A 26050-nucleotide genomic window follows, 5' to 3' on the forward strand; every position below is an offset into this window, starting at 1 on the left:
AGACATACGGACATGGCTGTTGTGGAGCAACACCACTAACCACAATGCGGCTGTGCTGCCTGCATGTAGAGATATATTTTTTATTTGATTTGCACATTTCAATAATACTTCATGCTACATTCTTCATGTGAGTCAAATGGAATAACATCCAAACAGACAAGGTGATATGTAACTGTCATTAAAATGAACAAAAATATTGCACAATAAAAGAAGCTGGATGATTTGTGGCTAAACAAATGAAAGCTGGACTTATTGGACTGATTTATTTTAAAGTGATAATTTTCTGCCCACTTTCTTGGTTGTTAGTTCTTTTACTGTCAGCTCTGTTTCTACTAGAGACCAGGAGTCAGGACCAGATTCTCCTGAACTGAGCTGTGTGTCCATGAAGAGTGATCGGTCTATGAGTCATCCTATTGACTTTAAGGGAGGACAACAGTCTGCTGTATCCAGCTGTGTGTCCATGAAGAGTGATCAGTCTATGGATGACTTTATCAAAGAAAAAAGGTAAAAGCTGATCATTTGTTGTTGTTGGACTCATTAAAGGTATCAAAGCTTCTCGATCAGTTTCTCTGGTGTTCATAGAAAACTCCTGGAACAAACTGTGTGTTTGTGTCTTTTCTCCTCAGAGTTCAGTCTGACAAACATCATCACACAGACCTGGACTCCATATTTATGGTGTGTAAATGTTCATCCAGTGACTACAACAGACACCAACAAAGACTTGAGTTTGAAGCTGCACTCTTTAGACCAGTAGAGCTTTACTCTGTGACAGACAGGAGTTGAATTGGGATTGAACAGGTTTGGGGTGGGAGAGAGTGGGAGAGGACTGGGAGTTGTAGTTCACCACAGAGCAATAATCCATCAGCCTCAACAGATATGTTCTGTATGAATATGGTCTGTTGGAGACTTTTACAAAACATTTCTGCTCCTTCTTCTTCATCTACAGTGAATCTTAAATAAAAGTTTATTTAGTTGTTTTCCAGATAATTTGAGCTGTGACTTAATAACAAAGACCAAAGTTAATCAGATTCAGTCCTGGACCTCCATGGACTCTGTCTCTACAGGGTTTAAAGATGGAATAATTCATCAGTGAACTAGTTCAGGTGGTCTGATCCATCTTCAGCCACAGTCACAGTTAATACCCTGAATTTTCACTTCCTAAGTTGATGTGTTGAAGGGCTGTATCAGTTTGGTCTTCATGTGATGATCAGGATCTCTGTGTTGTCAGAATCTAAAGTCAAACTTAGTAAGTTACACCAGTGAAGTTAGTTTAGTGAAGTCAGCAGGTCTGAATCTTTCTGTGTAGCTCTGGAAAGAGACGTGGCAGCAGCTTGAACTCTGCTGACTGATGATCTGATGCTTTGATCCATCAGTTTATACTGAGAGTGAACTTTACACAGGATGTTATTGTGTTCCAGCTGCTGGAGGAGAACATCGTCTGTTTTGTGAAAAACGAGCTGAAGAAAATCAAAAGGAGTCTGAGTCCAGATTACCCACAATTCATCAAGAATGAGGATGATGAGGTGGATGAAGAGCAGAGGAGGAGCAGAGAGGCATTTCTGAAGATCACAGTGAACTTCCTGAGGAGGATGAAGCAGGAGGAGCTGGCTGACTGTCTGCAGAGCAGTAAGAGGATTTAACATGATGAATCAATTAGATATTTAGTAAAGTCTGAGGAGACTGAGAGAAATATGATCATATTCTTATTCCTTAGGAGAAGTAAATATCAACCTTTTTTTTTTTTTTTTTTTTTTTTAAATCTCTTCTGTTCTTTGTTCATTCAGAAAGTCGTGCTCGAGTGTGTCAACGTAAACTCAAATCTGGCCTGAAGAAGAAGTTCCAGTGTGTGTTTGAGGGGATCTCAAAAGCAGGAAACCCAACCCTTCTGAATCAGATCTACACAGAGCTCTACATCACAGAGGGAGGGACTGGAGAGGTCAATGAGGAACATGAGGTCAGACAGATTGAAACAGCATCCAGGAAACAGGACAGAGCAGAAACAAGCATCAGACAAGAAGACATCTTTAAACCCCCACCTGGAAGAGACCAACCAATCAGAACAGTGATGACAAAGGGAGTGGCTGGCATTGGGAAAACCGTCTTAACACAGAAGTTCACTCTGGACTGGGCTGAAGACAAAGCCAACCAGGACATAGAGTTCACATTCCCCTTCACCTTCAGAGAGCTGAATGTGCTGAAAGAGAAGAAGTTCAGCTTGGTGGAACTTGTTCATCTCTTCTTCACTGAAACCAAAGAAGCAGGAATCTGCAGCTTTGATCAGTTCCAGGTTGTGCTCATCTTTGACGGTCTGGATGAGTGTCGACTTCCTCTGGACTTCCACAACACTGAGGTCCTGACTGATCCTACAGAGTCCACCTCAGTGGACGTGCTGCTGACAAACCTCATCAGGGGGAAACTGCTTCCCTCTGCTCGCCTCTGGATAACCACACGACCTGCAGCAGCCAATCAGATCCCTCCTCAGTGTGTTGACATGGTGACAGAGGTCAGAGGGTTCAATGACCTCCAGAAGGAGGAGTACTTCAGGAAGAGGTTCAGACATGAGGAGCAGGCCAGCAGGATCATCTTCCACATCAAGACCTCACGAAGCCTCCACATCATGTGCCACATCCCAGTCTTCTGCTGGATCACTGCTACAGTTCTGGAGGAGGTGTTGAAGACCAGAGAGGGAGGAGAGCTGCCCAAGACCCTGACTGAGATGTACATCCACTTCCTGGTGGTTCAGTCCAAACTGAAGGAGGTCAAGTACGATGGAGGAGCTGAGTCAGATCCACACTGGAGTCCAGAGACCAGGAAGATGATTGAGTCTCTGGGAAAAGTGGCTTTTGAGCAGCTGCAGAAAGGAAATCTGATCTTCTATGAATCAGACCTGACAGAGTGTGGCATCGATATCAGAGCAGCATCAGTTTACTCAGGAGTGTTCACACAGATCTTCAAAGAGGAGACAGGGCTGTACCAGGACAAGGTCTTCTGCTTCGTCCATCTGAGTGTTCAGGAGTTTCTGGCTGCTCTTCATGTCCATCTGACCTTCAACAACTCTGGAGTCAATCTGATGGCAGATGAACAAACAACAAGTTGTAGGTTTAAACTAATAAGGACAGGATGTAAAACAACACGTCTCTACCAGAGTGCTGTGGATGAGGCCTTACAGAGTCCAAATGGACACCTGGACTTGTTCCTCCGGTTCCTTCTGGGTCTTTCACTGCAGACCAACCAAACTCTCCTACGAGGCCTGGTGACACAGACAGGAAGTAGCTCAAAGACCAATCAGAAAACAGTCCAGTACATCAAGACAAAGATCAGTGAGAATCTGTCTCCAGAGAAAAGTATCAACCTGTTTCACTGTCTGAATGAACTGAATGATGGTTCTCTGGTGGAGGAGATCCAGCAGTCCCTGAGATCAGGATGTCTCTCCACAGATAAACTGTCTCCTGCTCAATGGTCAGCTCTGGTCTTCATCTTACTGTCATCAGAAAAAGATCTGGACGTGTTTGACCTGAAGAAATACTCTGCTTCAGAGGAGGCTCTTCTGAGGCTGCTGCCAGTGGTCAAAGCCTCCAACAAAGTTCTGTATGTGCAAATAAATCCATCTAGATCAACTGGATCTTTTTTTAGTTGAGAATCAAAAACATGTTTCTTTAATAATTTATCTTATTTTGCTGCTTCTTCTTCAGACTGAGTGGCTGTAACCTCTCAGACAGAAGCTGTGAAGCTCTGTCCTCAGTCCTCAGCTCCCAGTCCTCTAGTCTGAGAGATCTGGACCTGAGTAACAACAACCTGCAGGATTCAGGAGTGAAGCTGCTGTCTGTTGGACTGAAGAGTCCACACTGTGAGCTGGAAACTCTCAGGTCAGAGTTCATGTTTGTGTGAATACTAAAACTGGATTTAGTTTTTTATGATAATTTTTTATTTAAATGAGTAAAAATTGAAAACTGAAGAGGTTTGTAGGTTTTGGTTCGTAGTGGTGTCATCTATGTTCACTGAAGATCATTTACCTTTTGGGAAAGTGGTCACAACCTTTCTGCTGCTTTTGGCATCTCTCACAGTTGTGATGATGGAGTTCTCATTCAGGAGAATATTTAAGGGGCTCAAAGACACCAGAGGTTGAGTGGACTGCTGATATGATGCTCTGTGGATGAATGAACCTTCTAGCTTCGGGTCTAGAAATGGTTACAAACACACTTTGTAGTTGGGCGCCAGACAGGAGACAGGAGCTGGATCAAAAGACACTATTGTCCTGTCAGATTTGATGTCATTATTTAGGTGTGTGGGTAACCTAAAGAAATTCACCGGCTAGCTGTTACTCCTACCTACAAAATAATATGTGGAGAAAATGTCAAGGCTAAGTCTAAATCAAAGGGGGTTTTAATACATAAATCCAATTGAGGTTCCTTAAAAAAAAAGCACCTGTAATGTGTAACCCAATATACACACTATAAATCAAAATCTCTCAGAATATCACAGTACACAGTTCACCCTGTTATCACAAATCATGGCAACACAAAACTTAAATCATCAATGTCCCAAAAAGAATGGAGGGATGTGTGGGTTAGTCCAGATCAAGCTTCCTGTGTAACAGCATGAGGATGAGTAAAAGTTAGTTTGTAGGTGTGTGGCTGTGTTAGTCCAGTTCCTCCGGGGTTCAGTGTGTGTGAGTGGTCGTATGGTGGATCAGTGTGTTAAATGGTTGAGGGGACAGTGATGGACTGTGTTAGCTCTGTTGTGGGGCTCCTCCAGGCAGGTATGGAGTCCCAGTATACAGGCACCTTTTTCCTCCTTGGTACTCCTGGGATCATCACCACTCCTCAGGCCATGGGTTTCCAAACCTCCAGTGAATCCAGCTGGTTCTCTTCCTCGTGTTACTGCTTTCTTATTTTCCCAACATTTCTTTGATTAGCAGGCAGAGTTGAATGAACCTGGACAGATTTTCTTTGTTCCCCTCACTCTCACTCCTCTCTGTTGTTCTGCTTGCTGTTTGTGTCAGTAGCTTTTTCCTTCCACCAGTTCACAGTTGCCACTCATTTGTTAACTCACCAGTTTTTTGTTTTTTGTTTTTTTTTTTCACTCACACTCTTTTCCCCCTCCCTTTCCTGTCAGGAGGTAAAGGGCTGTTCTGCTGTTTTTTTTCTACCACAACCTATTGGTTGAACATAGAACAGAATCAATGCATCACTATACAGTGTTTGTGTTACTGCCTCTACAACCCTACCTCCCTGACGATGAAATAGGAGAACAAGATTGACAAAAACAAATTCCCTCTCCTAAAGCTATGACAGCTACTAAGACTGCTATTTGTAACATAAACAAGTAAAACAAAACACAAAAAATAACAATGCAGCACAGTCCAACATGATCCAGAGCTGGGAGCATGAGGAGGAATCACACCAGTACAGGAGAACTTCCCTTTTAAAGAATAGATCGCTTGCGTGCTTGAATGTAAACTATGCAGTGACGTAGCAAGTGGTGTCCCAATTCCTTGGGAAGAAGCAAAGCTATACCCCTTGTGACTTCCTTTTGAAGGTTAAGGGGTGGGGGGGTGAGGGCTGGTGGTAGTGAGTAGGTGAACTTTGGGATTGGGCCAAAGTGTCAGAATGAAATATCTTTTTAGTAATTCTATGATCAGGCAGCTTCACAGATCTGTTCCAGAGCTGGAGCATTTGTCTCTTATGTCTGATACTCGTCTGACGCAGGACACACACACACACACACAAACACACACACATTATAGAACAGAGTGAAAGTATGAACTCCCAGATGAGCACAGTGTTCAGACTTGTTCAGGGCTCTACCTGCAGACTGAGCTAAAACACTGACAGCTGGGTTAAATGTCATGTGTTGGTCCAACGTCAGGCCAAGACATTTCATCTTCAAATATATCATTCATGATAAGTTTGGTTTTCTGTGTAGAACTTTTGAAGCTTGTTTGCAGACTGTTTGACTGGTTTTAGAGTGGACTTACCTGCCAGAGCTCAGTTCTATGTGTTTCAGCTGTTGGACTTTCATTTTCTAAACTTCTACTTTCTAAACCTTCAGCTCTGAACAGATGATGAAACATTGAACGCTTTAAAGCAGGAACTTTGTCTCCTAAAGTCACATCTTTTATTCTTTACTCAGGTTGGAGAACTGCAGTTTGTCAGAGATCAGCTGTTTTTCTCTGGTCTCAGCTCTGAAGTCCAACCCCTCCCATCTCAGAGAACTGGAGCTGAGTCACAACAATGACCTGCAGGATTCAGGACTGAAGGATCTGTGTGGTTTTCTGGAGAGTCCAGATTGTAGACTGCAGATTCTGAGGTCTGTTCAATTGTTGTTGAAGATTTGTTTAATCCAGCATTTATATTGACATTTAACTCACTTTTATTAAAAATTGCTGTCATTTCATGTTTCCAGTTGTTTCTAATAATAATAATAATAAAAGTTGTCAGTCTTTTTTCCAAAACTTGAATTTACGTGTTCAATATATTAATCAGGAAAAGTCTTCCAGGAACCAAAGAGTTGGTTTCACATGTTTGATCTCCAGACAGAAACCAGGACCAAATCTTACTCTTGGTCTTTGTATTGGAACAAGGTCTGATGTGGACCAGCAACATTTGAGATGTTAAAGTGGGTGATGAGTTTGAGGAGATGGAGAAGTTCTGGATCAAGACATTTCTGACTGATTCATACCTGTCAAGTTTTGGATTTGAAAATAAGGAATATTTTCCAGCACCTGCCGCGAGACGTCCCACCACCCCAACTAAGCTCCAGTATCCCGTACATTTTAAGACAGATGGACAAGAAAGCTAAAATCACCACTTGTCAACTACCTACAAACTGCAATTGGCTTTATGCAGCTCCACTATGTCCTGAACGTCAGCCAGCTCCTTTGTTTCCTGTCTTTCATTATTGGACATATTGATTAATCCAGGTGTGTCTGAACATTGTTGTTATGACTACTGAGGTCAGTCACACCTGGATTAATCAGTATGTCCAATAATGGCAGACAGGAAACAAAGGAGCTGGTTTCCTGCCTTATCTCTGTTTTTCCCTGCCGTAATTTCTTTCTCTCGCATTGTTGTCCCTCTAGTCTGACAATGTCACACTAACCTTGCGACACCTACAGTATATGCAGTAGGTTAGTGTAGCAGGTGGCAGAGGTCAGACTGGGAATGGGTGGCTCACCCCGGGGTATTATTATTATTATTATTTTTTTTTTTTAATAAATGCAGGTTAAATACAGGAAACTTACGGGAAAATACTAAAACCAGAGGGGGCTGGCAAATACGGGAAAATCCCGGCCAAAACGGGATATTTGAAAGGTATGCTGATTATCAGTCATCTGATCTCCATGATTTGTTCTTTTTCAGGTTGAGCTGCTGTTGGTTGTCAGAGATCAGCTGTTCTTCTCTGGCCTCAGCTCTGAAGTCCAACCCCTCCCATCTCAGAGAACTGGACCTGAGAGGAAACCTCCTGCAGGATCCAGATGTGAAGGAGCTGTGTGATCTTGTGGAGAGTCCAGACTGTAGACTGGAGACTCTGAGGTCAGTCCACTGTGGTAGATCTTTAATCCACCGCTGAATCTAATGTCCTAATAAATGTCTTCAGACTTGGAGGGTGTGGAGCTGAGGACCAGAGTCAGTTGTGTTGTTGAGACTCCAGCCCTCATGGGGCTTTCAGACACGTGGCCGTGGCCCCCCTGTGCTCTGAAAGCGGTTATTTCCAAAGGATTGGAGCTCCACCACAGGTTTCCCTGCACTGAGCACAGTGATAGTTGTGTTTCTTTGTGGTGTGGTCATACTCAGTCAGTGTGTTACTGCAGTAGATGGAGTTCAGAGCAGCGGTACAGAAGCTGAGTGATGAGCTGCTGTGGACGGAGTCAACATCAAAAAGCTCTTCTACACACTTTGAAAACAAAACGTCCCACACATGTTGAAATGTTCTTCATTTAGAAGATTTTAGAGCTTCATTTTCATGTCAAAGCAGAACTTTCCTTTGTGGTGGCACTTTACTTTAAAGTCTTCTGAACATTTCTGACTGATTATCAATGATTTTATCTGCATCTTTTATTCCGTCTTCAGATTTGACATCTCCAGTTTGTCAGAGATCAGCTGTTCTTCTCTGGTCTCAGCTCTGAAGTCCAACCCCTCCCATCTCAGAGAACTGGACCTGAGTCACAACAATGACCTGCAGGATTCAGACCTGAAGGATCTGTGTGGTTTTCTGAAGAGTCCTCACTGTAGACTGGAGACTCTGAGGTCAGACTCATGTTTTATTTCTGCTCTCAGATTAATATGATGTCACATTTGTGGTGACTCTGACCTGCAGACATGTTTATATTTATGAGGGAAAATCCTCTTCAGGTTTTAACATTTAAACTGTTATCAGTCTTGTATTTTTGAAAGGGGACATCATATATTAATGAATATTTGTATGTTAATATGTAGATTTCAGTCTGTGGTTCACTTCCTGTATTTATTTGCATGTCGAATTGAAAGCAACTGCACTTACGTTTGTCTAAGAAGATGTTTGGCCTCTTATCTCAGGGGATTCATCAGTTCATCAGTCCTCACTAGTCTGACAGACAGTGGAGTTGGACCCAGGTATTTAACCTCTGTAGGAGTGTTCACAAAGCTCCTTGTGACAACAGCCCATTAGAGGAGTTCCACTGATCATTGTTAGTCCACTACTGTAGACACATTTGTGTGTCATTTCTGTTGTGGAAATTCTCTGTTTCTGGTGAAGAATGAAATAGAGACTTTTTCCGACCGACAAGTTTTTATTTTCTTTGCAAAGAAAAAGTCAATCATCACACGAGCAGGACAAATGAAGAAAGAATTCATAAATCACTCGTATAGAATATTAATTTCAACTCACTGGCCCAGTGATGGTGATGCAAAGTGTCAGAATGAAATATCTTTTTAGTAATTCTATGATCAGGCAGCTTCACAGATCTGTTCCACAGCTGGAGCATTTGTCTCTTATGTCTGATACTCGAGGGCTCCCAACCCAAATCACCATGAAGAGCCAACACTGAGGTCCATTTGTGTACTGCTGTAAGATAACCAATAGCTCTATGATGCTGAGTATTACAAAGAGAATATTCACAGAATCCCCAGACAGCAGAAGCATCGTCTGACACACACACACATACACTCTATAGAACAGAGTGAAAGTAAGAACTCCCAGATGAGCACAGTGTTCAGACTTGTTCAGGGCTCTACCTGCAGACTGAGCTAAAACACTGACAGCTGGGTTAAATGTCATGTGTTGGTCCAACGTCAGGACATTTATACTGATCAGTGTAGGACAGCATTACTGTCCCAAGATTAACAACATTCAACTTGGCCTAAAATTCACCACTTGTGTTTTGTCTTGGTTCTCCATTAGTCTCCACTTCCAGCACTGTTTTGGAACAATGTTCAGCATAAAGTGAATATTTTTTCTTTCTTAGCCAACAGAATGACATCATCCACATGTAACATGGCTCTATTGGTTCAGTTTGGGAAATTTCAGCCATAATACCAATTTAGTTTGAATATCAAACAGATTGTCAGATCCAGCAGGATGATGCTGTGCCAGACCATGTAAATGTGCCAGTGGTGGGATTTCATGGAGAACTTGTATTTTGATGTAAATGAGTCCAACAAATCCCCCCATCTATATGTTACAGGTACCAGCATTGTAAGGCCTCTCAGCTTCAGTTATGGTTTTGGTGTCTTTGTCCCGGGGCTGAATCTTCTGCACAGTGTCTGGTCCAGCAAAGGAGAAAACACGTGTGACTGCTCTGTTGTCGTACCATTTGACGGCACAGATGTTGTGGTTCCCCTCCACTCGCATATCAAAGCTTCCTCTCCCCTTTTTCTTCAAGCTCGTTTCATCCTCAAGGTTGCAGTTGAGTAGGCGTCCAGGAATCAAGGAGCTTAACCAGCAATTTATTTAAATATATCAAAGAATTGTCTTTTCAATGCAAATGCTAATCAACATTCCACTACATTCATACAATGTACTGGTACAATGTAATTCATGTAATTCATACAATGCACAACAAGGCCCTGCCTTGTTTGTTTGTCATCAAAGCGTATGACACGGGACAAAACTTGGAATGTCTTCAGAGACATGGTGGCTGGAAATATTGCCTTTCCAGTCTCAGCGTTCCAACGGCTTGCTGTTGCTTCACCTTTTGATTTGTAAACTCCTGCCAAAATGAGCAGGCCAATGTAGGCTTCCAAGTCAACTACATCCAAGTCTTCCCAAGTGTCCCCATACACACACTTCCCCTCTAAATTGTCATTCCAAGAACAATATTTTCAATTGCTGTGGTTATGAAGAGCTCAAATGATGACATGATGTCTTCAGGGGTGTGGGAATGTTAGGTCACACATGGGTCACACACAGGCAGACCAGTTTTACACAGCTAAAACAGCTTGGGGTCAAATTGACCCCAGAGGAATACCAATGTGTGCAATATGTGTTCAGCACATTGAAAAATGTCTTCATGATAATTTTATGCTTAATCAATTGTAACCATCAAATTTGGAAAAGTCATGAAATACGAAGCAAAAAAAAAAAAAAAAAAAGTCAACTAATATTTTTTGAATGATAAACATTGAATGTGGTCATATTGACCCCGAGGATAATAGGAGGGTTAAGTATGATTTCCACATTCAGCTGTTCATGTTTCTTCAAATATATCATTAATGATGAGTTTGGTTTTCTGTGTAGAACTTTTGAAGCTTGTTTGCGGACTGTTTGACTGATTTTAGAGTGGACTTACCTACCGGAGCTCAATTCTAGGTGTTTCAGCTGTTGGGCTTTCATTTTCTAAACTTCTACTTTCTAAACCTTCAGCTCTGAACAGATGATGAAACATTGAACGCTTTTAGGCAGGAACTTTGTCTCCTAAAGTCACATCTTTTATTCTTTACTCAGGTTGGAGAACTGCAGTTTGTCAGAGATCAGCTGTTCTTCTCTGGTCTCAGCTCTGAAGTCCAACCCCTCCCATCTCAGAGAACTGGACCTGAGTCACAACAATGACCTGCAGGATTCAGGACTGAAGGATCTCTGTGGTTTTCTGAAGAGTCCAGATTGTAGACTGCAGATGCTGAGGTCTGTTCAGTAATTGTAGATTTGTTTAATCCAGAATTTATATTCATATTTAATTTGAATGTATTCACTTTTATTAAAAATCGCTGTTGTTTCATGTTTCCAGTTGTTTCTAATAATAATAATAATAATAATAATAAGAAGAAGAAGAAGAAGAAGAAGAAGAAGAAAAGTTGTCAGTCTTTTCCAAAACTTGAAGTTACCCATTCAATATATTAATCAGGAAAAGTCTTCCAGGAGCCAAAGAGTTGGTTTCACATGTTTGATCTCCAGACAGAAACCAGGACCAAGGGAGACCTTAGTCTTGGATCAGGACTGGATCTTTAAATCTTGCTCTTGGTCTTTGTATTGGAACAAGGTCTAATGTGGACCAGCAACATTTGAGATGTTAAAGTGGGTGATGAGTTTGAGAAGATGGAGAAGTTCTGGATCAAGACATTTCTGACTCATTATCAGTCATCTGATGATGATTGTTCTTTTCCAGGTTGAGATGCTGTTGGTTGTCAAAGATCAGCTGTTCTTCTCTGGCCTCAGCTCTGAAGTCCAACCCCTCCCATCTCAGAGAACTGGACCTGAGAGGAAACCTCCTGCAGGATCCAGATGTGAAGGAGCTGCGTGATCTTGTGGAGAGTCCAGACTGCAGACTGGAGACTCTGAGGTCAGTCCACTGTGGTAGATCTTTAATCTAATGTCCTGATAAATGTCTTCAGACTTGGAGGGTGTGGAGCTGAGAACCAGAGTCAGTTGTGTTGTTGAGACTCCAGCCCTCATGGGGCTTTCAGACACGTGGCCGTGGCCCCCCTGTGCTCTGAAAGCTGTTATTTCCAAAGGATTGGAGCTCCACCACAGGTTTCCCTGCACTGAGCACAGTGATAGTTGTGTTTCTTTGTGGTGTGGTCATACTCAGTCAGTGTGTTACTGCAGTAGATGGAGTTCAGAGCAGCGGTACAGAAGCTGAGTGATGAGTTGCTGTGGACGGAGTCAACATCAAAAAGCTCTTCTACACACTTTGAAAACAAAACGTCCCACACATGTTGAAATGTTCTTCATTTAGAAGATTTTACAGCTTCATCTTCACATCAAAGCAGAACTTTCCTTTGCTGCCACATATTTATGAAGCAGCCATCTGCTGTATTCCTACACACAAGTATGTCCTGTATTCCACTGCAGCCGCAGGTCAGCTGAGGGAATCACTTTGTTTTAGAGTGAGGAGCTGCTGAACTTCAGCCTCCAGTGGCTGAAATGACAATTACACTGAAGAAACACTTCAAACATCCAGACAGAATGTGGTGGCACTTTGTTTTAAAGTCTTCTGAACATTTCTGACTGATTATAAATGATTTTATCTGCATCTTTTATTCTTTATTCAGATTTGACAACTCCAGTTTGTCAGAGATCAGCTGTTCTTCTCTGGTCTCAGCTCTGAAGTCCAACCCCTCCCATCTCAGAGAACTGGACCTGAGTCTGAACGACCTGCAGGATTCAGGACTGAAGGATCTGTGTGGTTTTCTGAAGAGTCCTCACTGTAGACTGGAGACTCTGAGGTCAGACTCATGTTTTATTTCTGCTCTCAGATTAATATGATGTTACAGTTGTGGTGACTCTGACCTGCAGACAGGTTTATATTTATGAGGGAAAATCCTCTTCAGGTTTTAACATTGAAACTGTTAAATAGTTGAAAATAATTTTTAAAAAGAGATTTTTAATCATTCGAAAATTACATTGAACTGGACATAGTTTATCAATAAATCTTGTATTTTTGAAAGGGGACATGATATATTAAAGAAATATGCGGATTTTAATCTGTTTGTATTTGACTGCTGTGAAGCTGCTTCCTGTTGGTTCAGCTGTTTGACTTTAATTTTCTAAACTTCTACTTTCTAAACCTTCAGCTCTGAACAGATGATGAAACATTGAACACTTTCAAGCAGGAACTTTGTCTCCTAAAGTCACATCTTTTATTCTTTACTCAGGTTGAAGAACTGCAGTTTGTCAAAGATCAGCTGTTCTTCTCTGGTCTCAGCTCTGAAGTCCAACCCCTCCCATCTCAGAAAACTGGACCTGAGTCAGAACGACCTGAAGGATTCAGACCTGAAGGATCTGTGTGATCTTGTGAAGAGTGCAGACTTCAGACTGAAGACTCTGAGGTCAGTAGAATAGGACTCAGTTTATGTTCCTTTCAGTAATATTGTTTAAATCCAGTATCAGAGCAAAGACTCTGTTTCCTGTGCAGCTGTGAGAGGAGAACAAATAGATTTCAGAATTAGACAGAAAAACAGAGAGAAAACAGTCAGCCAATCAGATCAGTCAAACAGCTATTGTGATCATGAGAGAACTCAGAGACATTCAGATTCTGAATCTGGAAGCACTGCAGCATTGTGGTTAACGCTGTCACCGCACAACAAGAAGGTCACTGGTTCGGTTCCCAGCCAGCCGCCTTTCTGTGCAGAGTTTGAACAGTGGGTTGCATGGGTGTCCTCCCACGACCTGGTCTGGCCTGGTGACCAGGACAAGGTGTACCCCAAGTTGAGGGCCCTGTACACCCTGGATCTGAATCACTGACTGACAGCTGATGGACAGAGTCAGGAAACACTGATGGATCTGCTCTCTTCTTCTCTACACAGGAGGTGGTGAAGAGGAAGGTGTGTTTTGATGGAGGATCAGCTTCTTCCTGATGATCCAGATGTTGCAGCAGCAGCTTGTCCAGACTCTGGACCATGTTCCTGGGAGGTGGAGAGGAGAGCTTCATCCAGCAGAGACTGACAGAGGAATCAGAACTGGTCTGAGAACAGAGTCCAGTCCACCATGATCCCAGAGACTCCTCAAGTCCTCCTCTCCTCTCAGCCAGCTCCTCCAAACTCCACCTGGGGTTTAGGCTTCTTCTGGACCCTTTGGGCTGCTTTGAGAACATTCCTGGGAACAAGCATTACTCTATGAAAGATGTCATTTTGTTGTGAAACATGTGACTGTCAGTCAGCACTTTTTAAATCTGCGTTTTCTTCCATTCATCAAAATGAAGCATATATATTTTTTAACGTGTCTTCTTTTCTACGATATTTCTTTTTTTTCCACATGTGGCAAAAAAATTTTGTCAGTGAATAAAAATATGCTGAAAGGGCAGAACTCAAGGGAGGACACTGCAGCAACGTATTTCATCTTCTGAAAGGACAATTTTTAATCAGTGTACTAAATTATTTTTAGGAGACAAACATAACGTCCTGTTTTAATCTGAATGTCTGTGTGTGTGTGTGTGCATTTATGTGTGTGTGGATGATGATGTGGCCTGTTTGGGGGATCTTGTCCTGACTATTCTTATTTTTTAATGTGTAAAGCACTTTGTGGAACATTGATTTTTGTTTGAAAGGGGCTGTGTAAATCAACTAAAGTTTAAAGTAGTGATTGATATGTTGGTTGGTTAATTGGCTGATATAGTGATATAATACAGTCCAGTAATGTTCTAGCGGAGTCGTGCAGCAGACTCTCAGCTCAGTGTGTGAATGTGCTGCTGCTGAACTGGGACTCATGAGTTCCACTCTGAACCAATGAGTCATGAATCATGAGTCTGACTGTGAACCAGTCTACAGTATGTGCTGTGGGTGAGTGACAGCTCATAGCGGGGAGGGAAAGGGAGTGAAACAGCAAACCAGAGCTGCTGCTTTTCCTCCTTCTTTCTATATGAACATGAGCACCATGATGCACACTGCTGTGTTCTCATATCAAGCTCATGTTCACCTTCTTTCTTTCACAGGGAGAACATGAAAGAAGCTGAAGCTGAACTCAGCCTTCCAACTTTAGTGCTCCGTGTCACAGACTGATCCATTTTCTGACGTTATAGTCCACACCAGGCTGCAGCCTCTCTGTGTGACACTTTGTTCATCATTATTTTCACACTTTAGTTCCTGCTTCTTTTCATTTAGGCTCCATGTAGGCTGTTCATGATGACTTTGTTTGTGTGTGGCTGTTTTCTTCTGAATGTGGGATCTCTGTCTGAATGAAAGTTTCACAATCACTGCCTCAGACTGCATTCAGAAGGAATTGTTGAAGTCATAGAAGCTGAAGAGTTGATGATCAGAGGCTGACAGCTAAAGGAAGCTAGAATGCACACTGCTCTCTGACAGAGTCGGCCTCCCTCCACATTTAGGAGGCTTTTTCACTTCTTACAACAGCTGACAAAGGGCTCATCTGGGATTTGAACCCCGGACCTGTCACACCCTGAGCCAGAATCATCCTGATTGTTCCTGGAATGGTTTGGTTAGTCAGAGTGTGTCTGTGTGTGTTCTTGTCTCTCTGAGTGGTTGGAAATGAAAATGGAGATCGGTAGAAGCAGATGACTCTGAGGATGAATGAATGTTTCACTGACAACATCAACAACTGTTTACTCACCTCTATGAGACTGTGTGACGTCACTGGAGATCAAAGGCATTTCCTGTCCTTCATCGCTCTCCCACGCGACACCAACTCAAACGTCACACTCGCATTAGATTCAGCCGGAACGGCGCATGCGCACGAAGAAGCTCACACTTGTCTCACGAACAAATGAAGTGAAACACAAATCAGCTGTTATGAGACAAATAAGTGGCGTTAAATTGAACTAAAACCAAATCTGCTGGTTTGTTCCTCCTTCTACTTATTAAAATGCTTATTTTCCTGTTTTCACTCATTTTTGGGATCGCGCACCTCGTGCACTGTGTGTGTGTGTGTGTGTGTGTTTTCTCTGCTGGTCTGAGCTCTCAGTAAACACAGAGATTACAATAATCATCTGTAAAACTTGTAAAAAAAAAAATGTTGCCGGCTCACTCAGCGGAGGAACAAAGGAGGAGCTTGTGTTTGAACCTGTGTGAGAAAAACAGAAAAAATAACTCTCCCTGATCGGGTTAGCTGCCACGTTATAAAATGCAGGAAGTTCTTCTGAACATGCAGGAAGTGTTGAAGGCTGCTGATGACTGGAGATTCATGACGTCATTGTAAATAAGCATTGGTGGTTCAGTGGTAGAATTCTCGCCTGCCACGCGGGAGGCCCGGGTTCGATTCCCGGCCAATGCAGAGTAACTCTTTACCAACATCCAGATGTTAGAAACACAGTGCTGCTTGGAAAATACCCTGATAGACTCCAACACACTGTGACTTTGTGAAACAACCAGTGGAGCCCCCTGGTGGTCAGTAGAAGTGCAGCCCCTCTGAGCTGGTGGCAGACCAAGGCTTCAGTCTGCACACATCTTCCACATGTGATGGCACACACACTGTGTATTGTGGCAACATCCGTCCCTCAGAGAGAATCTGCTCTTTAACCCTCCTGTCGTTTTCACCCCCCGCCCCTTACTTTAGTGTTCCTGCTCTGTTTTATACGGTGGCCGGTAAGTGCAAAACTAAATTACAAAGTGCCAAACACTTTTACAAAGCGTCAAACTAATTTACATGTTGGGAAACAATTTTACATTTTATTAAACAAAATTACATAAGAAAAATACTTTTACCACGGACAAAACAAATTTATATTTTAGAAAACAAATTCACAAATTGCGAAACAAATTTCCAAACGACAGAATCTTCCGGAAGGGGAATGTACCAAATGCCGGAAGTGATCCAGAAGAAGATTGACTGTGAGCTCAAAATGTTTGTATCTTGTGTACCGGGAAAACTTAGCAGGCATAGATTAAATGATGTTTTGGCCGTTTTGTGGAAACAACTTGAGCTAATTTACGCGGTTGTGTTTTCCGTGCGGACGATCTGTAGAATGTTTAACGTTGATGAACGGACCAGACGGAAGGAGCACGCGCACAGGAGACATCTAATAAACAGCCGGAAAATGCTAAACAAGCTAAGTGTAGCATCGCGCTAACTAGCTGAAGCCGCTGTCAGACATGCAGTGAATTAAAGTGCACCGTTTCATTTTGCAGCCAATCGTTGTCTTCACGGAATAGCAACGCATTTAGATAGTATGTGTTGCTAGTTTTTTTTATTTTTTTTTTTATTTTAGGCTTTCAGTGATGCTAAATGCACAATTGTTGCTGATTGCTTTAGCTGCTGCTAACTTTCTGTTTTGATACGGAACTCCGTTCATTCCAGCAGAACAACCATGAACATCATATAAACAATTCATGGAGGACAGAAAGTCAAAGTCAAAAGAACTGTGGGCCGAAAGGAAACAGGTCCAGGTACGTGTGTGGATATATCTGTAAAATATGGAAGTAAATATGTGTGTGTGTGAAATGAATGATATCTTTTTGTTATTTTAGCAGATAAACATGGATTGATGGCGCCACATGGAGCTGATTTAAAAGCTCAGAGAGGGAAAACACTCCCATTATATACAGATCCGGAGGTAGCAGCACCTGATCTACTGAAGCATGATGTGAAGTTTACACGGTGCAAACATCAGCCTGCGGACTCTTAAAAGGATGATTCCTCTCCAAACGCCATCAGGTTGGAACTTCGTGGACCTGGACAACTGTTTGGCTATCGGACGATGTGGCAGGTACTCAGACAAAAGTCCAATCTTCGAGTGAAGAGAGATGATGTGATGAATGAGAGAGCACGCAGAAGGTTTCTAAGAAGAAGCTGCTACTCAATGGGAGCGAACTGTATGTGGCATGCAGATGGTTCTGATAAACTGGCTCTCTCAGGACGCATGGATGGATTTTTTTCACCTAAAGTGCTGTGACAAATAACAAGAAGCCAACAGTGATCGCTGAGAATCTCCTCTCATGAGACTGAGGACTGATTGTGGCACGGAGAATGGCATTATGGCTGCCATTCAGTCTCCCCTACGCCTCCATCATGATGACTGCTGCTCTGGGCCGTCCAGCCACATGTATGGCTCATCCACGAATAAGCAGCGTGTTGAATCCTGGTGGGCCATATTTAGAAGGGGAAGGTAAGTGGCCTTCATGAAGTCATTTTATTATGACGAATTTTTCATTTGATTTTTATCTTTATGTTCTATCTCAGATGAACTCCTCTAAACATATATAATAACTGAGGCTGGGACTAACGCGTTTATTTCAATTCATTCATTACAAAGTCTTTAATTAATTAGATTTTTTTAATGGAGTCCCACTTCTACTAATAATATATATTTACTTCCGATTCTATCCATTTCTACAGGTCTCAGCTCTGGATGGAGTTGTTTGCTGGATACTTCAACAGGAGCCATGAGCATCAGTGCCTTCTGAGATGTTGCTATGGTGATGTTGGATGAGTGTGTGAGACTGTGGAACAGTCACAGGATTCACACTTCCAGAACAGCGTCATGTCCAATGAACTGTGCTGCTGACCACACAGGTAATATTGGTGATGATTGATATTTCCATGTTTGTTTTATTATTTTATTCCTTAAATGTAAATAAATAGTATAAATGCTATTTATTGTATCTAACACAGATTTGGCTCCACAGACTGGATTTGAGATTAAACCAGCTGATTTGGATGCTGTTCCAGAGGCGAGCCTGTCAATAGCTCCATGTGGGGACTCAAACATGCAGGAGGACTTTGACTTTGTTATGGAGCACAAACAACTACTGAAGCCAGAGAACTGGGAGTCTGCAACAGAACTGTACATGAAGCTGAAAGAAACTGCTCAGCTGTGAGTCAGTGACAAAGGGAATTTTCCCTTCCACATTATCAAGTGTTTACTCATTGGGGTTTCTGTCCTATTTTTATTTATTTTTTTTTTATTTTTTAAATTAATTTTTTTAATATAAATGTCAAGAGCCATGAGATGACTGTGCTGTGATTTGGTATTAGACAAGTAACACAGAATTGAATCAAATATTGCCATGACTGAAAAACATGCAATTTTTCTGTTTTAAAATAGTTTGGAAAAAACTCATAACCAATCTATCACAGATGCAATCAGAAGGTAATATTTGTAATTTTTTTATTGTTTGTAAACATAACATTTGCATTCCCATTGTTTCATTTCTTCAGATGAACAGGTACCAGAATCATTTGGAAACATCACAAGGAAAAGTGAATGACAAACTATAAAATCTGATTTGGAGTGGTGGACAAAGACCACTCAAAGACACAGTCCGCCCAGTCGCCCAAAGTTTGACTTTCTTTAAGTCTCCTGTTACTTCCTGATGGACTGAGGTCAGGTTTGAAGAGTCTCACGTTCCAGACCAGTGAGTGGCTTTTCAGAGTGGCACAGGACAGGGGCCAGCAAAGTAGGCTTTTGCTGTAGTGCAGTCAGAAACTGAAGAGCTGAAAGACCATCTTTGAATCTAAAAAGTCACCACAAACATTGTTTCACATTTAAATGACCTAAAGAAACTTCAACGTTTTCTAAAATGACTATCCACCCAAACATATAGAAATGAGTAAAAATGGTTGTGTGTTGAACATTACTGATTTAAAGAAGAACTCTGGGTCTTGCTTTGCACTTGGCAGGGTAATTGTTACTCTACAGACTGCAAGAATTACGCACACAAACACAAGACTGGAATGACATGAGCACCTTTTGATTGGCATAAGACAGAGGAAGGGGAGACAGACATCACACAGCAATTATACTAAACTAAGGCACACATTCTGACACACTGACTCAGAGCTAAAAAATATACATTCTTAATAAACCACAGAGGGGGATGATGAGGCATTTCAAACTAAAATATCTTAAATACAAAAAAATAAAAATCACATCATTACAAATATGATCTTACCTGTCAATTACAGATGGGTTGCAGTCAATAATGTACCATCAGAGGGAGTCTGACACGATTTCTTTCTTTTCTTCAACAGGAGCAACACGTCTCAGACAGCCTGTAGTCTAACATTGTGCCGAGTCTCATGATGATGTCGTCTCCTCATTTAAAAAAAATCTTACAAACCGAAATATCTTTCCCATGTAATCAATAAAGTAAAATTAAAATTAAGTGAGTCAGTTGTTTTTTTACTCACCTGTAGCAAGTACTCCTGACTGGATTTGTTTCAGGTGGATCCAGATCCTCAGTGTCAGATATTACTATCTGAAAAACAAATGAAAATGTCTGAAACAACACACTGAAAGCAAAGAACATCAGGCTGCCATAATCTGCCTTAATACCTGTCCAGGCTGAGCTGTGGATGAATCTCTGAAACATGATAAAATTTATAAACTGATGAACTTTATGATACAGAGTATAACAGAGCTTTGAGTAACATTTAGAGGTAGAGAGGAACCATAAGATTTATAAATAAGAGATGATTTTGTTATAAATTATATCACACGTATGGTATTTTCTCCCACATGTTCATCACAATCACATCAACCACTTAAAGACAAATGACTTCTTTTGTAAAAACTAAGAACTACCCTTTATCTTCAGGTTTGCGTTTTAGAGAACTGTGTTTTTTTTGGTTCAAAAACCTGAGAAGAAAAGCACACAATTGTCAGCAACTTTAAACAGCTTCCATTATTGTTCCCTCACCACATACAGTATATATCAATGGTGAAAGGTTATCAGGGTGTCTGATTGGAATAGTAAATGCCAAATAATCAAGACTTGGTTCTTAGACTTAATGCTTGAAACCAAATGCATATCCTATCAATAAATAAATAATTAAAAAAACTGAATTAAAGTACAAAATGTAAAAATGTACATACCACAGTTTCAGCTGCATTGAATTCAGCTGTGCTCCTCGATGTGATGACAATTTCAGAATCAGAGTCTGATGTATCAACCTCTGTAGTAAAAACAAACAATTCAACACATTAATTATGCTGCATCAGAGTAAATAAATATGTAAAAATATTGAATGAAGAGATCCACAAACCTCCTCTAAAGTGTGTTTCTAGGCAAATGAAAAAAGTGCCTTTCCTATTTCCTTTTTATATTCTGCCAGTTTGAATGGGCTTTCTGACCCAGGCACATGGAGCACCTCTGAACAGTCTGGATACAAAGAAGGTCTGCTCCTTCATCCATCTTCTTGTTAAATGTTCTCATTTCTTGGACAGCTTGCTTCAGTAGATCAGGTGCTGCTACCTCCGGATCTGTATATAATGGGAGTGTTTTCCCTCTCTGAGCTTTTAAATCAGCTCCATGTGGCGCCATCAATCCATGTTTATCTGCTAAAATAACAAAAAGATATCATTCATTTCACACACACACATATTTACTTCCATATTTTACAGATATATCCACACACGTACCTGGACCTGTTTCCTTTCGGCCCACAGTTCTTTTGACTTTGACTTTCTGTCCTCCATGAATTGTTTATATGATGTTCATGGTTGTTCTGCTGGAATGAACGGAGTTCCGTATCAAAACAGAAAGTTAGCAGCAGCTAAAACAATCAGCAACAATTGTGCATTTAGCTTAACTGAAAGCCTAAAAAAAAAAAAAAAACTAGCAACACATACTAATTAAACGCGTTGCTATTCCGTGAAGACAACGATTGGCTGCAAAATGAAACGGTGCACTTTAATTCACTGCATGTCTGACAGCGGCTTCAGCTAGTTAGCGCGATGCTACACTTAGCTTGTTTAGCATTTTCCGGCTGTTTATTAGATGTCTCCTGTGCGCGTGCTCCTTCCGTCTGGTCCGTTCATCAACGTTAAACATTCTACAGATCGTCCGCACGGAAAACACAACCGCGTAAATTGGCTCAAGTTGTTTCCACAAAACGGCCAAAACATCATTTAATCTATGCTGCCATAAACTTTCACTCTGCAAAGTTTTCCCGCCACACAATCCGATACAAACATTTTGAGCTCACAGTCAATCTTCTTCTGGATCACTTCCGGCATTTGGTACATTCCCCTTCCGGAAGATTCTGTCGTTTGGAAATTTGTTTCGGGATTTGTACAAGTGTTCTGCCACTTGTAAATTGTAAATTAGTCTTTTTTAAAAATATAAATTAATGTTGTCTGTGGTAAAAGTTTTTTTCTGATGTAAATTTGTTTAATAAAAAGTAAAAATGTTTCTCAACATGTAAACTTGTTTCACGCTTTGTAAAAGTGTTTCGCACTTTGTAATTTTGTTTTGCACTTACCGGCCACCGTAGTTTAGAGTTGGGGTGCACGCGCTTAACTACTCCGAGTTGATCTAACTAACTCAGATCTGCTGTTCTGTCTTTACATGAGACAGGCAGGAAGTTGGACTTTCTAAAGCCAAGAGAATCCGGTTGATTTTCAAAATAAAACTGCTGTCTGCGAGCAGGACGCCGCTGACCAGAGAGAGTTAACTTCTGTCACTGAGCTAATTATAGAAAAAAACGCACGTGCTCTCCCCGTCGGGGAATCGAACCCCGGTCTTCCGCGTGACAGGCGGAGATACTGTCCACTATACTAACGAGGAGCTGGACAGAGAAACATCACGTGGTGTAACTTCACTTTCTCCGTGGAATAACTAAAGGAGAATAAAGTTATTTCCTCCCAGTTTCTATCCAGAATCATCATCAGCACAGCTTCTGTCAGGAACATCTGTTTGTTGCTGACAACATCTGGATTACAGATGACACATCAGACTGATATTATCTGTGTCATGGTGTTCAGAGATTTCAGCAGCTCACATCCAACACAGAGACTCTGAGCAGGCCCACCTGGTCTTAGACCCAGACCCAGACCCAGACCCAGACCTAAATCCAAACCCAGGAGACAGAGGTTGAGTGAGTCAGTGAGGAAGAAGCTGCTCGTTCTCCTTCAACAGTTTGATCTGAGGAAAAGTCACTTCCTCTTTTCAGGAATCAACTTCTACCATCTGTCCACTAGATGGAGATAACTGAGCATCAACTTAAAAATCCTCTGGTCTTCCATGTGTGAACTATAATACCAGTGAATTAAACAAAGACCGTCCCTGGGTGGGCTCGAACCACCATCCTTTCAGTTAACAGCCGAACGCGCTGACCGATTGCGCCACAGAGACAAGTTGACCAGTTCCTGTTTCAGCCTGCTGTTGCAGCTATAATTATCCTAAATGTTGCTCCTTTTGTGTCTCACAGAGATCCTGCCTGTTTGGGAGAGCGTTACATTAAAGATTTAAAGGTCCCTGTTTCAATCCTGGGTTTCAGCAGCTGTTGTGGGTCCTTTTGTTCGCTCCCCCAAATGAGCTATTTCAGCACAGCACACAGTAGAAATGACTTCTCATTATTGCTTCCATGACCTGGAAGTGGAACTAAAGGTGTGTCCCTATCACCGGCCTTGATAATGATAACTGAGCACCAGTGAGTGCTCTCCTCCTCTTAGATGAGTCCTAACAACAGCACTCAGCTGTGTTATATTTTAAGGCTGTGCAGATTACAGAGATTCTCAAACATGCTTCATCTCTCCCCAAATGGGAAACTTGGTCCATGAGAAAAAACAAACTGTTGCTGGTAGGACTTGAACATGCACAGGGATTTCTAGTCCATCACATTAACCACTCGGCCACAACACCCACACGCAGGCAAGCTCCCGTGACTCAACATTTTCCAGCCTGGATAGTTTCCTCCTCAACTGTTACCAAACTGTTACCTGAAGAGGTGAAGGTTCATTCTGATGGAATGAACTGTTTCTACACAAGCTGCATGAATGTGACACAGAGCTCATGTTTAAAGTATTTTTCTTCAGTACTCTTATTGTGTATGGAGCTCTGACTGTTGACATAAGTGCAGGTGACCTAAATTCAGCAGCATCATCAATGTCCTCATCTCATCCAAAAGGCTTCATCAGACAGATCGGTGTTGCAGGAGCTATCTGGTTAGCTAATGCTGCCAGAGCATGCAAGGGATGTAGGTCAGCAGTAGAACATGCACCTCTCATGTACAAGTGTTTCCTATCTACAACATCTTACATTATGAAGGAGGCACTGCTGGGATTTGAACCCAGAATTTCCTGTTTACGAGACAGACACTTTGACCAGCTAATCCACAACACCACTCTGAAGTACATGTATATACAGAGGATCTGGTGATGGAAGTGTAATGTGTAAACTGCAGTTGAGGTTGATGATAAAGTGGTTTGTTTAAATGTAGGACTCTGCATCTACCTGAACCTGTTTGACTGCAGATGTGCATTTTCATTTGGACCCCAGGAAGAGTAGCTGCATCCACCCTCACAATATTTCATGGTGTGGTTGAAAGAGGAGGGAGAATATTGGAAATGTAGGTAAAAAAAAACAGAGCTTGAACCTCACTCAGGTACCACCTCAGATGCCGAAACCCGGGATTGAACGAGGGACCTTTAGATCTTCAGTCTAACGCTCTCCCAACTGAGCTATTTCGGCCGGATGGCTCCATTTCTGCTGGATGTTCTGTGACAGTTCTGCTTGTTTTTGCCCATTAACACTGCTCTTTAACCCTCCTGTCGTTTTCACCCGTGGAGGTGATGTTTGAAACTACACAAGGCCACATTCCCGGAAGTAGACCGGAAGAAAGCTACAACGGAGTCCTCTGGGAGTGTGGCCATTTTGTTTACTTGTGTCACTCTGGTTAATGAGCTATTATAGAAAACCGTGTTCTCCCCTGACATGCAATAGTGGTAAGCATAGCGGAGAGTAATATAAACACCTTCTCGTCAAATTTTGACAGGTCCTTTGATCTTAGTTAACCCCTCCCCTCGAACGATCTGATTGGTTCTTTTTCCCCGCCCCGGCGAAGAGGTAACAACCAATGAGATCATTCGAGGGCGGGGTCGAGTAAAATGGCGGCAGATTCATTTTGAGGTTGTTGGTGAAAGAGGGAGGATGTGTTTTGTTAGAGTGAAAGGACCATATTGAGTATGTATTTAAAAATGTATTTCTTTACAAAGAGGGAGTACAAAACCATGTGTTTTATTGGTGTGAAGGGGTTACTTAGTAGGGTGTAATTTTCGTCCGTTGTAATGAAAGGAGAGGAGGAGGATACAGAGTGTTTCTTTTCAAAACAACCATCATGTGTTTTATTGGTGTGAAGGGGTTACTTAGTAGGGTCTTTGTAAATCAGGGCTGAGTGGAAAAGAGGTAGGTTTCGTCCGTTGTTCAAATTTCTGTTGTAATGAAAGGAGAGGAGGAGGATACAGAGTGTTTCTTTTCAAAACAACCATCATGTGTTTTATCCGTGTGAAGGGGTTACTTACTAGGGTGTAATTTTTCGTCCGTTGTTCAAATTTCTGTTGTAATGAAAGGAGAGGAGAGGAGGATATTCCGACAGAGTGTTTCTCTTTCTGTACTCAGGGTTGACTGGAGAGGAGGTAAGTTTTCACCCACTGATCGGTCCGTAGCCAGCCCCCTAGTGTGTCCACACCCCTGAGGTTAAAACCAATCAGATCATTTGAGGGCGGGGACGAGTAGAACGGCGCTCGATTCATATAGAGGTCGACGGGTTAAGAGGGAGAACGTGTGTTGCCTTGAAAGGAAAAAGTTTTTTCTTTTGCGAGAGTAAGAAAAAAAAAAAAAAAAAAATGGCTGAAAACATGTTGAGATCAGAGTCTGCTGCCGCGAACACTGTGATCTGCGAGACTCCTGTATCGAGTTATCACGAATTACGTGGAGCTCCGAAGAAGCGGGTGACGTATTTGTGTCGGATTCAAACTCCGGCACCCGAGGCTCTCCACAGAGAGTGGAGACTGTCGGACGGCGGTGCCTGGGGGTATGTGTTCAACTATACCTGTCAAGAGGTGTGTTTTTACCAGTTGGAAAAAGATGAGGTTTACAGCCCGGCGGGATCGAGAGCGACACTCACCTCAACAGACTGGTCGGCGCTGACGTTGGTGGGTGTAACAAATTTAAAAGTGAACGGTGTGAAAAAAGAAGAAGAGGGCTCATCAGGAGCTCCGAAAAAAAGAATTGCAGCCCACGTTGTGTGGGAGACCAAGAACACCCCGTCGGGTCGATGGTACTACAGAGCCGCCCGTTGGGTGAGTGAAGGGTGTGAGGACGAGTTTGTGTTGGAGTATTTCAACAAGAGCTGCGGAGTGTTTCAGAGATGTTTGCACATTCCGTTCAAGAACTGGCTGAGTGTGATGGAGGAATACACGGAGAAAATTAAGACTCTGTTTGTGAGCAGTCACAGTTTCAGA

At 42.0% G+C, this 26050-nt stretch overlaps 4 non-coding genes across 4 annotated transcripts; 1 reads left to right on the forward strand and 3 right to left on the reverse strand.

Annotated features, from left to right (window-relative positions):
- The first annotated feature begins 16069 nt into the window (after positions 1 to 16069).
- trnag-gcc (transfer RNA glycine (anticodon GCC)) lies at positions 16070 to 16140 on the forward strand. The gene has a single exon. It is a non-coding gene; the product is annotated as a tRNA-Gly (tRNA).
- A 6161-nt stretch (positions 16141 to 22301) lies between these two features.
- On the reverse strand, positions 22302 to 22373 carry trnad-guc (transfer RNA aspartic acid (anticodon GUC)). The gene has a single exon. It is a non-coding gene; the product is annotated as a tRNA-Asp (tRNA).
- A 493-nt stretch (positions 22374 to 22866) lies between these two features.
- Positions 22867 to 22940, reverse strand: trnan-guu (transfer RNA asparagine (anticodon GUU)). The gene has a single exon. It is a non-coding gene; the product is annotated as a tRNA-Asn (tRNA).
- A 1265-nt stretch (positions 22941 to 24205) lies between these two features.
- trnaf-gaa (transfer RNA phenylalanine (anticodon GAA)) lies at positions 24206 to 24278 on the reverse strand. Its single transcript has one exon. It is a non-coding gene; the product is annotated as a tRNA-Phe (tRNA).
- Between the last annotated feature and the right edge of the window lie 1772 nt (positions 24279 to 26050).

Source organism: Echeneis naucrates, chromosome 2, assembly GCF_900963305.1.
Source record: "Echeneis naucrates chromosome 2, fEcheNa1.1, whole genome shotgun sequence".
NCBI lineage: Eukaryota > Metazoa > Chordata > Actinopteri > Carangiformes > Echeneidae > Echeneis > Echeneis naucrates.